This window comes from Bubalus kerabau, chromosome 11 (assembly GCF_029407905.1).
Source record: "Bubalus kerabau isolate K-KA32 ecotype Philippines breed swamp buffalo chromosome 11, PCC_UOA_SB_1v2, whole genome shotgun sequence".
Classification (NCBI taxonomy): Eukaryota; Metazoa; Chordata; class Mammalia; order Artiodactyla; family Bovidae; genus Bubalus; species Bubalus kerabau.
The window spans coordinates 58322743-58337046 of record NC_073634.1 but is presented as its reverse complement, the minus strand read 5'-3'; the positions used below and the strand labels follow the sequence as shown (position 1 = coordinate 58337046).

Genomic DNA, 14304 nt, shown 5'->3' with positions numbered 1-14304 from the left:
ATGGTGAAGAGGAAAGGTAGAACCAGAACTGAACACTGTTTCTTGGCTCATCCCCTCCAAGAGGACCAGATCTGCAGGACAGATGCAGATCTGTCCTGGCCAAATTGTGAAATCAGCAAACCTTCAAGTTCTCTACTTTTCCTCTTTGATTCCCTCTTTTGGAGTTCTTTGCTTCTTCCCACTTCTCTTGAACAGATGCTTTTCTGCAGTTTGAGGGGAAGAGTAGGGGGAAAAAAGTATTAAACTAATGCATAATGGAGCAGAGGGGTTACTTTCTGACTTTTGCAGCTTTAGATCCACAGAGGTTGGTTCATTTCACTTAAGAAATGTGCTCCTAAATTAATCCCCTGTCCATGAGAAGCATCTGTTGGCACTGTGGTAAAGTTGTCTTTAAGCCTGACCTGGAACTCCAGTGACTTTCCCTGGCACAGAGCTGGCCCTGAAATCACTCTGCTGCCCATTGGCCTGTTTTCTCTCCTCTGGTTCTCCCCATTCCTTGGGATCCCACATAAGCTCCAAGCTAGCCACTGCTCTTGGCACATCTTTTGCTTGGTTCATTACCAAGAACTGAAACCTAGTCAGGAGTTTTCAATTTGCTGTCCTCAGGCATCTTAAGATCTCATCAAAGATGCAGTACATGGTGGCATGGAGAAATGGAATAACAACAAAGTTAGTAAATGATTAAGTGACAAAATGACAAATGTTTCAGGAAACCAGAATAGGAAGGCAGTGCCGTTGGTTTGGAGTACGGAGCTTGAATAAGAGCCTCCAGACAAGTCAGTGTGCTTTAAGAGGACAAAGACATTCTGGTTCGTGGGGACAGACTGGGAAAAGAAAGGCCTGAGGGTGGAAATGCTCAGGAATCAGACCAAGCGGCATGGTTAGAGTTAAAGAGAGAGAGAGAGAGAGAGAGAGAGAGAGAGAGAGAGAGAGAGAGAGAGAGAGAGACTTAGTATAATAACTCGGCCATTCACCAGGCCCGTACAGCATACAGAACTAAATAAGCATGAGGAGAGAGCTTATGGTTTAAAATAACCCAGTATCCTCTTTAAGGTCACAGATGTATCCTCAGGAGCATTTAGTAGGTGGCCTGGGCTTCCCTGCTGGCTCAGATGGTAAAGAATCTGCCTGCAATGCAAGAGACCCTGGTTCGGTCCCTGGGTCAGGAAGATCTCATGGAGAAAGGAATGGCTATCCACTCAGTACTTTTGCCTGGAGAATCCCATGGACAGAGGACCCTGGCATGCTACAGTCTATGAGGTCAAGAAGAGTTGGACACTACTGAGCAACTAACAACCTTGATAGTAAACATGGAAAAATAGTGTGTGATTATATTCAAATAAAACTTTCTTATTTGCTAGACTTTGTCACTCCTTTGCTCTTGTTCCTCCAGTTCATAGGCACAGTATCACCTTCAGAGAGTGACTTTCTGAAAATGACTTTTCAGAAAGTGACCATCCTCTGCCTGGGAAGGTCAGCTTACTTCTCATATGAACCATCATGGGAACCCCAGAATGGTGATGAGCTTGCTGAAGGCAGGCATTGCTCTATTTCTTTCTGTCCTATAGAAAAAGATTTGAAGACCTATGGGGGATGGGATACAGCATATGAGGAAAAGATCGCTAAATTCAGAAAGTAGGAAATTAATTATTATTTTCAGAAATGAAAATAGTTCTGAAGAAAAATGTCAAGGAAGGGTTTGGTACATTTTCTAAACATGGCTTCACTTTTGTTTGGTAATCTGTACTTGATGCTCATGTGCATGGTATCCTTTCTCAAATAATTACCTCGTTCCAGCTCTTGACTCTCTGGAGAGACAGGGCAGTGGTCTCCACTCTGTTGCTCTCCACCCTCTACCCCTACCCTGCCCTCAATGAGCCAGGAATGTAGCTGGAAGTGCCCAGGAAATGACAGGAACTCCTCAGCCAGGACTCCCTCACTTACTCTGTAATTAAGTCTTGGAAGATGTGTTGGAGCAGAAGGGTTGCAACTAGTGGTATCCATTGGGTATCACAATATGAGGGGGGCTGATTCTGAGCATAACATCAGGCCATTATTACATCAAGTAAAGAAATTCTAGAAGACAGAACTTAGGGCCTTAAGTGGCATCTGGAGGTTGAATCTGTTCTCCTTGGCGGTGCAATTATCTCAGCTTGTTTCAGTTGCTGAGAGGTTGCAGTAATATTTCACCTGGTGTTCCATCACATGAAAATGTTTTGATACCTCTTTGAATAGCATTGCCTTAATGTTAATAAATCCATAATGGTCACACAGGCAGGGGTGGCATATGAATCACTCTGGAAGGGATGCCCATTAATCAGCTCCTTGGGGCTTATTTCCTTATTCATTCCCTGCAAGGATATACATCTATGAGGAAGAAGACTAGCCCCTTTGCAGGTATATAGCATCCATGTTCTAGAATCATTTTCCTCAATGATGATCAGATTCAGGCTCTCTGCACAGATGAATGACATATGACATGTGGATAATCCAACATAATTCATGATATTTTAAAGTTTGCTTTGCTTTGAAATATGCCCTGTATTCAAACACAGATGTAGCCACTAATTAGATGACTTTACTTTATATAGAGTTAAAACTATGTAGTGAAGACTTGATTTGTCCAGGAAGCTGCCAATTTTTACTGTTCATTTCTGATGTTCCATTGGTACCAGTTCAATATTTCTCTTTTCCAGCTTATTCTGGAATGGGCATGAGCAGAGTTTTTGAAGTCTTAAGGTCTCTTGCTTCTAAGATACATAGAGGTCATTGTGATATCAGCTAAATACCTGAGTGTTTGGGTCACAATTGTCAAGTTACTACTGTCTCATTCTTTTTTTAATATATATCTTTCATTGAAGTACAGTGTTTCAGGTGCACAGCAAGGTGATGCAGTTATGCAAATATACATATATTATTTTTGAAATTATTTTCCATCATGATTATTACAAGATATTGACTATAGTTCCCTGTGGTATATAGTAAACCTTTGTTTCTTGTTGCATATGTATTTTTTTAGTTATAAATCTAGCATCCTATTCATACCAAGTCAAACAAGTGGAATCAAAATATCATAATTTTTTTTAGTTAGGAAAAAATTCATAAGTTTTCTAACATATATATTATACATTTATATATATGTATGTATACAAAAACTTTTCTACTACACTTTAGAAAGAACCTTAAAAAATGAAGATATGGAGAAATTCAAGAACGTAAAAGAAATGGAAGCACTGAATATGAAATAGAAAAAGTGAAACAAACTAGATAAAAGTAAAAGACCATCATATAATCCAGTTGTTTTTAAACATGACTGCTCATTAGAAACATATCTGGAACTCTGGAGAAACAAAGCAATACCTGAGCATTTTGTATTTTTCAAAAAGATTTCAAGATAATTCTGATATGCATCTAGATTTTAAAAAGTAATTACAGGTTTTTCTATTAGGTCCTAGTTTTGGTGATATCGGTTCAGTTCAGTTTAGTCACTCAGTCGTGTCTGACTCTTTGCAACCCCATAGACAGCAGCACACCAGGCTTCCCTATCCATCACCAACTCCTGGAATTTACTCAGACTCATGTCCATCACGTTGGTGATGCCATCCAACCATCTCATCCTCTGTGGTCCAATTCTCCTTCCGCCTTCAATCTTTCATCAGGGTCTTTTCAAAAGAGTCAGTTTTTCACATCAGGTGGCCAAAGTATTGTAGTTTCAGCTTCAACATCAGTCCTTTCAATGAATATTCAGGACTGATTTCCTTTAGTATGGACTAGTTGGATCTCCTTGCAGTCCAAGGGACTCTGAAGAGTCTTCTCCAACACCACAGTTCAAAAGCATCAGTTCTTCAGAGCTCAGCTTTCTTTATAGTCCAACTCTCATATCCATACATGACTACTGGAAAAAAACATAGCCTTAACTAGATGGACCTTTGTTGACAAAGTAATGTCTCTGCTTTTTAATTTGCTGTCTAGGTTAGTCGTAACTTTTCTCCTGAGGATGAAGTGTCTTTTAATTTCACGGCTGCAGTCACCATCGGCAGTGATTTTGGAGCCCCAAAAATAGTCTGCCACTGTTTTCACTGCTTCCCTATCTATTTGCCATGAAATGATGGGGCCGGATGCCATGATCTTGGTTTTCTGAATGTTGAGCTTTAAGCCAACTTTTTTCACTCTCCTCTTTCACTTTCATCAAGAGGCTCTTTAGTTCTTCATCATTGTCTGCCATAAAGGGTGGTGTCATATGCATATCTGAGGTTATTGATATTTCTCCCGGCAATTTTGATTTCAGCTTGTGCTTTATCCAGTCCAGCATTTCTCATGATGTACTCTGCATATAAGTTAAATAAGCAGGGTGACAATATACAGCCTTGACATACTCCTTTTCATATTTGGAACCAGTTTGTTGTTCCATGTCCAGTTCTAGTTTGCTTCCTGACCTGCATACAGATTTCTCAGGAGGCAGGTCAGGTGGTCTGGTATTCCCATCTCTTGAAGAATTTTCCACAGTTTGTTGTGATTCACACAGTCAAAGACTTTGGCATAGTCAATAAAACAGAAGTATATTTTTTTCTGGAACTCCCTTGCTTTTTTGATGATCCAGTGGATGTTGGCAATTTGATCTCTGGTTCCTCTGCCTTTTCTAAATCCAGCCTGAACAACTGGAAGTTCATGGTTCACATTTTGCTGAAGTTTGGCTTGGAGAATTTCGAGCATTACTTTGCTAGCATGTGAGATGAGTGCAATTGCGCGGTAGTGTGAGCATTCTTTGGCATTGCCTTTCTTTGGGATTGGAATGAAAACTGACCTTTTCCAGTCCTGTGGCCACTGCTGAGTTTTCCAAATTTGCTGGCGTATTGAGTGCAGCACTTTCAGAGCATCATCCTTTAGGATTTGAAATCGCTCAACTGGAATTCCATCACCTCCACTAGCTTTATTCATAGTGGTGCTTCCTAAGGCCCACTTGACTTCACATTCCAGGATGTCTGGCTCTAGGTGATTGATCACACCATGCTGATTATCTGGGTCGTGAAGATCTTTTTTTTACAGTTCTTCTGTGTATTTTTGCCACCTCTTCTTAATATCTTCTGCTTCTGTTAGGTCCATACCATTTTGTCCTTTATTGAGCCCATCTTTGCATGCACCAACATTCACATTATAGGGGTCCCAGAGGAGAAGAGAGACAGAAAGGACCTGAGAAAATTTTTGAAGAGATAATAGACAAAAACTTCCAAAATATGGGAAAGGAAATAGTCAACCAAGTCTGGGAAGCACAGAGAGTCTTAGGCAGGATAAACCCAAGCAGTAACACACCGAAACACATTGTAATCAAACTGACAAAAATTAAAGACAGAGATAAAATATTAAAAGCAACGAGGGAAAGATCAGAAATAACACACAAAGGAAGTCCCATCAGGCTATCAGCTGATTTCTCAACAGAAACTCTACAAGGCAGAAGGGAATGGCATGATTATATTTAAAGTGATGAAAGAGAAGAACTTACAACCAAGAATACTCTACCCAACAAGACTCTCCTTCCAATTTGATGGAGAAATCAAAAACTTTCCAGACAAGCAAAAGTTAAGAGAATTCAGCACCACCAAACCAGCTTTACAACAAATGCTAAAGGAACTTCTCTAGGCAAGAAACACAAGAGAAGGAAAATACCTACAGAAAATAAATCCCAAACAATTAAGAAAATGGTAACAGAATCATACATATTGATAATTACCTTAAATGTAAATTGATTAAATGCACCAACCAAAAAATATAGACTGACTGGGTGGATGAAAACATGTGCATGTATGCTCCTCCATTTGCCACATGACTCTGCTTGACACCCCACCCCGAACTGTATGCAATTATTCATATTGCTCAGTTAATCATGTTCTCATTATGGCTTGCAATTGTAATTATATTTTATCCTTTTGTCTGGCTCTTGATTGTGAAAACATAAACATCTTTTACTATTGTGACTATGCAACTATTACTTAATATCATTGTGTCATGATTGGTCAACAGAAAAGTAATAGAACTTTATATCACCAAACACATATCATGTATATCATATAACTCTATTTCACCTACTTAGGTTTATCCTTCCTGGGACTCTCTGTACTTCCTGGACTTGGTTGACTATTTCCTTTCCCATATTTGGGAAGTTTTCATCTATTATCACTTCAAATGTGTTCTCAGGCCCTTTTTCTCTCTCTTCTCCTTCTGGGACCCCTATAATGCAAATGCTGGTGCATTTAATGTTGTACCAGGGGCCTCTTAGGCTGTCTTCATTTCTTTTCATCCTTTATCTGTATTCTGTTCTGTGGCAGTGATTCCTACCATTTTGTCCTCCAGGTCATTTATCTGTTTTCTGCCTCAGTTATTCTGCTATTGATTCCTTCTAGTGTGTTATTCACCTCTGTTTGTCCTTTAGTTCTTCTAGGTCTTTGGTAAACATTTCCTGCATCTTCTCAATCTTTGCCTCCATTCACCTTCACTATCATTATTCTGAATTGTTTTTCTGGAAGGTTGCCTATCTCCACTTCATTTCATTGTATTTCTGGGGTTTTATCTTGTCCCTTTATATGGCACAAAACTTTATGCTTATTTCATTGTGATTAACTTTCTGTAATATATTTTTTTTTTACTAGTCGCTGTGAGACTGTGCTTCTTCTTCTGTCTGCCCTCTGATGGATGAGGCTAAAAGGCTTGTGTAAGCTTCTTGATGTAGGGGACTGGTGATGGGAAAAACTGGGTCTTGCTCTGGTGGCCAGGCCTTTCTCAGTATAGCTTTAATCCAATTATTTGTTGATGCGTGGGGTTACACTCCCTTTGTGGTAGTTGTTTGGCCTGGGGTTACCCAGCCCTGGTGTCCACGGGCTCTATGGTAGGGTTAATGCAACTCCAAGAAGGTTTATGCTGAGGGGGACCTTCTAGTGCCCCTGTCCCTCCGGTGAGGCCCTGCTGACCCACACCTCCACAGGAGGCCCTCTAACACCAACAGGTAGTATTGATTCAGTCTCCTGTAGGGTCACTGCTCCTCTCCTCTGGGTCTTGGTGCATGCAGAATTTTGTTTGTGCCTCCAAGACTGAAGTCTCTGTTTTCCTCAGTCCTCTGGAAGGTGTATAATCAAATCCCACTTACCCTCAAGGCCAGATTCCCTGGGGATTCCCAGTCCCTCTGTCCGGGTCCTGGGCTGGCAAGTCTGACATGGGGCTCAGAACCTTCACAACAGCAGAACTTCTTTGGTGGTATTGTTCTCCAGTTAGTGGGTCACCCACCATTGAGTATGGGATTTGATTTTATTGTGATTGTGTATCACCTACTGTCTTGCTTCTTCTTTGTCTTTGGATGTGGGGTATCTTATTTTGGTGGGTTCCAGTGTCCTCCTGTTGATGGTTGTTCAACAGCTAGTTGCAATTTTGGTGTTCTCACAGGAGGAGATGAGTGTGCATCATTCTACTCTGCCATCTTACTATTGTCTCTTAATAAGCCTTACAATATTATTTGCATAAGTCAGAAGAATTTGCTATATATTGAGCTCCCACTAGCTTATTAATATGTGAGCACCACATAAAATTATTTTCGTAAATGTGTCCTTCAAACATGAGACAGATTATATTATTGGACACAGAGCATAAAGAGCATCCTACTGAATTTGTCCTTTATGCAAATTGACGGTTGATATTTGGCTTTTTCGCTGGGAGGAATTACCTTCACCACGACTAAATGAGAAAACTCAACAAAATGCAGATTTGAAATCTGTGAGAAGTCTTGTACCTGCCTTGTGGTCTGATGATGAAGCAGAACAAGGAAGGCAGAGGTTATCATCAACCAGGATTCTTGGCTCTCTTCACAAATGTCAAATCAAATGGAGGTTTTTCTGTTGTTTTTTCAAGCTTGTTTGACCTTTATCAGAAAGTAACACTGGGCAGAAGATAATCATTTTGAGTCACTAGAGAACACTTATATAAAGGAGAGATTTTATTCACTTGGCCTGGACTTTGCGTGTGTGTATACTCCGTTGCTTCAGTTGTGTGCGACTCTTTTTGACCCTATGGACCGTAGCCCTCCAGTCTCCACTGTCCATGAGATTCTCCAGGCAAGAATACTAGAACGGGTTGCCATGCCCTCCTCCAGGAGATCTTCCAGACCCAAGGATGGAACCCACATCTCCTGCGTCTCCTGCATTGCAGGCAAATTCTTTACTGCTGAGTCACTCAGCCAGGACTTCAGCCTTTATTGAAAATACTTGAAGATTGCTATGGTGCTAAGTTCTCTATTCTCTCTACAAATATTTATGTGGCACCTACAGTGCTGTGTGCACTAGGCCTTGAGACATGGTGGTCTCAAGGTGCTACAGAGAACTTGCTGCCCTGAGGAGCTGAGAGCAATATGCAGCCTGCTGAGAAACCTTCCAAGAAGGGCTGCCATGTGGCCTGCCATGCCCATGAGTGCTACTCAGCTCATTGTGGGGAGAGTTATGCTCAGCTGAGTGATTCTGAGATGATGGACAGGTGGCATGGAGCTACTCCCTGGTTGGTGGAAAGGAAGGACAGACATGATGGGGGTCAGAGTAAGAAGTGACTCCAATGCATCCAGCAGTTTTTAACCCCATCTTTCTCCTTTACCTCTGTGTGTGTGGGGGTGGGGTGGGGCGGGGAGTGAAAGTTGCTCAGTCATGTTCAACTCTTTGCAACCCCATGGACTATAGCTCACCAGGCTCCTCTGTACATGAAATTCTCCAGGCAAACATACTGAAATGGGTAGCCATTCCCTTCTCCAGAGGATCTTCCCAGTCCAGGGATTGAACCTGGGTCCCCTGCATTGCTGGCAGATTCCTTACTGCCTGAGCTATTACCTGTCCATAATGATTTCCATTTCATCACCACTTCTTCCCCTACTGGGCCTCTTGGGAAACCCCCACTTTGGTACCACATTGTTATCACCTGGCCCAAGACCTTCTTGCCTCTTGACCCAATTGCTACAAAATCATCACTGATCCTCCAGCTGAACTATTTACTACCAAACCATGTTTCTCAAAACACCTTTTCCACCACGTCTATTTCTGCTAAGAAAGCAAAAGCAAACAAACACAAAACAAACCCTACAGGCCTTTCCTGCTCCTCTAGGGTCTGGCACAAACTCTCGAGCCTGGTGTGCCTTTCAAGCAGTCACTCCAGCTGGGGTTTGCTTTTCTTGAAGTCTTTGATGATTTTTTTTTTTGGATGCAGATTTTTTTATTTGCCACTTTTCTGTATTCTCAATTTCCCTTTCTGAAAATAGAATTCTCTCATCCTAACCCCAGGGCAGTGACTATTTTCGGCAAAAGCCATCCAGAAGCCATTGCCTCTCAACTCTTCCCAGCTCTGCTTAACTCTCTCCTCTGCTCTGGTTATAAAGCAGGTACCACGGGTGTCGCCTCATTCTTGTCTCATGTACACCACTTTGTGCATTCTTATCCATGGAGGATTAAGGATCACTGAAAGCAGTGACTAATCCATGGCTGGAACTAGTTAGCCGCCTGCCTGGTATGTGGCTGTGGCTGACATAGAGAACTGAGCCTGAGAGCTGGTGCTCTCCTCCTGCTTTAATGAGAGCAGCGCTGAGAATAGACAACAGTGTGGGTGATGCATAGTTAATCAGGACTTTGGGTGAACACTATATTCCCAATTAAATATGATTTAATTCTGCTTATAGTGGCAGGAAAAGATTCTTACAGTTCTTTTGTCTGATTACATCACTTGCTACATTAAGTTCATTAGGAATATTAGGCAATGAATAAAGGCCAAAGGAAATGAACCATTTTTAATGAATGAAGAATAGTATGGAGGCCATTTACTAGCCAAGATGAATAGTAGCAATAAACTGGAGATTCATTTCTTTGACACTCTGTTTAAATGCATTCCTGTTGCCTCTTCCATTCAGAAGCATAGATTGAGCAGGCCGTAAAATTTACAATGTTATTTGGAACAATTTTTTTTTTTTTTTTTAGGAAATGCTATAGCTGGAATAGCTGGAGTCTTAAATGATAGACTGTGGATAACATCTTTAGAGCTAGGTCCTCTTATCTAGTTGGGATGAGGGGAATATTTCATACATTTTTCTGTTTCATTTAGATAACTAGGTGGTTTCACTCCTAACTGGAAGGTGCTCATTCCAAGCCATCTACCTTTCAGAAACACGTGCAAAGCCTTTGCCCCAGTCTTGACTTGGAGCCGGACTCCTGCAGCCAAAGGCTTTTTCAGAGATTTGTGACCGTGAAAGGGAAAATCTTTCCAAAGTTTAAAATTCTGCAAAATTTCCAAAGAGATAGCCACTGCACTTTTGGAGGGATTATAATAGAACCAAGAAATAAAAGCAAAGCCATCATATCTTTCCATCACTGCCTAACCCTTTTAAAAATATGTATTAAAATTTATATCATTTGGATATTCATGCCTATGGCCTTGAAAACTTTTTCTTTAATCCACTACCCTCTCCACCCCCCAGGAGAAACCACAGTGCAGATAGCAATTAAGAGACAGCTGGTTTCTTCCACAAAATGGGCTTTTTTTAAAAAAAAAAAAAAAGTGCCTTTTCAAACCCTCTGCTTGTAGGGAGTTGTGCTCCTTGTCATTTCTGCCTTCTCCATAGGATACCCACTCCCTAGGACCTCAGTATTAAAGGCTGTACCAGAATTTGTTGTTGATAGCTTTCAGCTATCAGAAGTCAATTTGTTTATAATTTATATGTTAAAAAAAAAAAAAAGATATGAAGGGCATCTGAGTCTCTAGCAGAACTCAAGAGACTGAGGCCAAGTGAAAAAGGTGGTCTCTGTCACACCCATCAATTCTGCCTGGGGATTCTGTCTCAAACTTGTCCTTTCTCCACATCATCCCAGTACAGGCCCAAGATATCCTTACCTGTCCCAGTAAAGGCCCAAGATATACTTTTGCAAGGACCATCCCTACCCATGTACTACTGCAGGCAGCCTCTTATGTTCCAGGATCTCACTACCAGAGTTGATTCTTAACAAATGCAGGGGCGTCAATCCTAAGCTAAAGTCTCAGAATTGAGTACTTTCCCTTTGAAGGAAGGATGGAGTACATGATCCTTCCATCATTTGTTTTGGCCTTTCATGATTGGGAGATGGGCCTGAGCAGTACAAGAAGACTAATAGAGAAAAAAAAGAAAGGGAACTACCTTGACTGTGCTTGATTCCTTTATGCTGCTATTGTTTAATCACAACAGACTCTTTTGTGACTGGCTGAACTGCGGCCCACCGGCTCCTTATCCATAGGATTTTCCAGGCAGTATTACTGGAGTGGGTTGCCATTTCCTTCTCCAGGAGATCTTCCCCACCCAAGGATTAAACTTGAGTCTCCTGCATTGGCAGGCAGATTTTTTACCCATGAGCCACCAGAGAAGCCCTGATTCTTTTACATACATTATTCTATTTAATACTCTAAGCAAACCATTTAGAGAGGCATTATCTATCCATCCATCCATTCATCCAACTATCCATGCATTTTATACTCACTTATTCTTTCAACAAATCCATACTGCACCTGCTCCTGTTGCTACAGTTTTACATGCCCAGCACAGTTCAGACTCAAAGCCCCTGCTTTCATATAGCTTACCTCCTAATGAGAGAGAAAGGAATTAAGCAAATCTTGTTATCTGCATTTGACCATTTAAGTCTCCCATGAGCACAGGGACCATAGGACATTTGTAGTTATGCACTGACCTACTCACATTGTGCTTCGAAAAATTTAACTCAGCATTGCATCTAGAATAGAATGATATGGAAGAGTCAAGGGAAGGAGACCTGTTAGGAGAACACTGCAACAATTTAGGCAAGAAGTACTGTGGGCCTGGAGAAAGCCAAGGTGGTAGAAATTATGAGGAAAGATGGATATTAGAGGGGCTTCCCTGGTGGTTCAATGGTAAAGAATCTGCCTGCCAACCAAGAGACATGGGTTTGATCCCTAGATCAGAAAGATCACCTGGGGAAGGAAATGGCAACCCACTCCAGTATTCTTGCCTGAGTAATCCCATGGAAAGAGCAGTCTGGCGGGCTACAGTCCATGGGGTTGCAAAGAGTCAGACATGACTTAGTGACCAAATCAATAACAACATCGATATTAGAACATTTACAGATGAAAAATCCTTGGTTCTTGGCCATTAAAGTCACATGGAGAGCAAAGTTGGAGAAGACTCAAAAATGACTCTGCAGTTCTAAATTTAGAGACTTGGGTGTCTGGAGTTCCCTCTAAGAACATATTTTAGAGAACGGTGGGAAATGGAAAGGGATGATTTCTCTACTGTCATATTGATTTACAAACATCCATAATTAGAGAGACATAGCTATATCATGGCACACTGCTCTGTGGCATTGTTTGAAGGCATTAAATGAGTATTTGCAGTTTCTGACAATACAAAGAAAACCTTTGATGCAAAGGTGAATTAATATCTGCTGGGGGATGGTGGGAGATGATGAAAAACAAATGAGCAAACAAAACCACAATCACTGCAAAAATCTAGAATTAATGGAGCTCACCTTTTTAATATTTAGGGACAGCATTTTAAAAAACTCTTTCTGTTTGCAGTTTCTGATTGTTTTTGCCTTGTTTTAATATTTGGCCTCCACTGCCAGCTTCTTTGCCCAATTAACATTGCCTCCAAATTGATGATTATTATATTTCCTGTGGGGGGTGGAATAAAAAGATAAGACTCTTTCCCAAAGTATCAGGGTCATACATGCATGGGTGAGACGACTTATTGGTGACCTTGAATTATGACACCACCCTTATGGCAAAAAGCAAAGAAGAACTAAAGAGCCTCTTGATGAAATTGAAAGAGAGAGTGAAAAAGTTGGCTTAAAGCTCAACATTCAAAAAACTAAGATCATGGCATCTGGTCACATCACTTCATGGCAAATAGATGGGGAAACAATGGAAACAGTGAGAGACTTTATTTTGGGGGGCTCCAAAATCACTGCAGACGGTGACTGCAGCCATGAAATTAAAAGACACTTGGTTGCTTGGAAGAAAAGTTATGACCAACCTAGACAGCATATTAAAAAGCAGAGACATTACTTTGCCAACAAAGGTCCATCTAGTCAAAGCTATGGTTTTTTTCCAGTAGTCATGTATGGATGTGAGAGTTGGACTATAAAGAAAGCTAAGCACCAAGGAATTGATGCTTTTGAACTGTGATGTTGGAGAAGACTCTTGAAAGTCCCTTGGACTGCAAGGAGATCCAACCTATCAATCCTAAGGAAATCAGTCCTGAATATTCATTGGAAGGACTGATGTTGAAGCTGCAACTCCAATACTTTGGCCACCTGATGCAAAGAACTGACTCATTTGAAAAGACCCTGATGCCAGGAAAGATTGAAGGCAGGAGGAAAAGGGGACGTCAGAGGATGAGATGGTTGGATGGCATCACTGACTCAATGGACATGAGTTTGAGTAGGCTCCAGGAGTTAATGATGGACAGGGAGGCTTGGCATGCTCCAGTCCATGGGGTCACAAAGAGTTGGACATGACTGAGTGACTAAACTGAAGTGAATTCTCCAAGAAAGGGAGAAATGCTCATTCTAAGTTGAACTGAGTCAAGAGGGTCTCTGCCAGGTTGCACCTCCCTTCTTACTGATGCATTTGTGGCAAATCTCTGAAAGAGAAGTGAGTAGAAGTTGAAGGACTAGGAGTGTGTGTTTGGGGAGGTGATGAGTTAGTGGCTGACATAGGTGTCTGCCAACTGAAGTTTCCACATTTACCCCAAATGCTCCCATCCAGTGTAAACAGCTGTCATCCAACTCCTGATAGATGCCTGCAGCTAGCAAGGGAGCAACATTTGCAGAGAAGACCTAAATCTACTATTCCAAAAAACTGTAGCCAAACCACTCCCTTTACACTTGGCCTGAGTTCCTTGTTTTGGTGTAGTTTTTTTTCCCGTTTACACAGCTTCTTTTTGTGTATATGTTTAGATATGTAGAAGATTTAGACAATCAATAATTGATGGTGATTTCTCTCCAGAGTCTGTATCACACAGTAGAACTCGGTGTTAATCATTACTACTCCTGTCATCCGTCAAGTGTGCAGTGAAGATTTCCTAAATGAAATATCCCTCTAAGGTTATGGCCAAACTCAGAAATGTTTTTCTTTCCTCTGTCTCCCCTTAGATTACAATACTCAAGTTTATCATTCTATTATTTTCCTTTGAAGGTTGCTATGAATTAAGTGTATAGCCAACAACATTGAACATTTATCTAAATGTTAGAGTGTAAAAAATGGCATTTTAAAATCTAGTTTGATCCTGAACAA

The 14304-nt window shown here is 41.1% G+C and overlaps 1 protein-coding gene across 5 annotated transcripts in view; it reads left to right on the top strand.

Annotated features, from left to right (window-relative positions):
* The window catches only part of LOC129623203 (catenin alpha-2), a 674017-nt gene that overhangs the window by 603952 nt on the left and 55761 nt on the right, over window positions 1-14304 (top strand). The window lies entirely within an intron of this gene.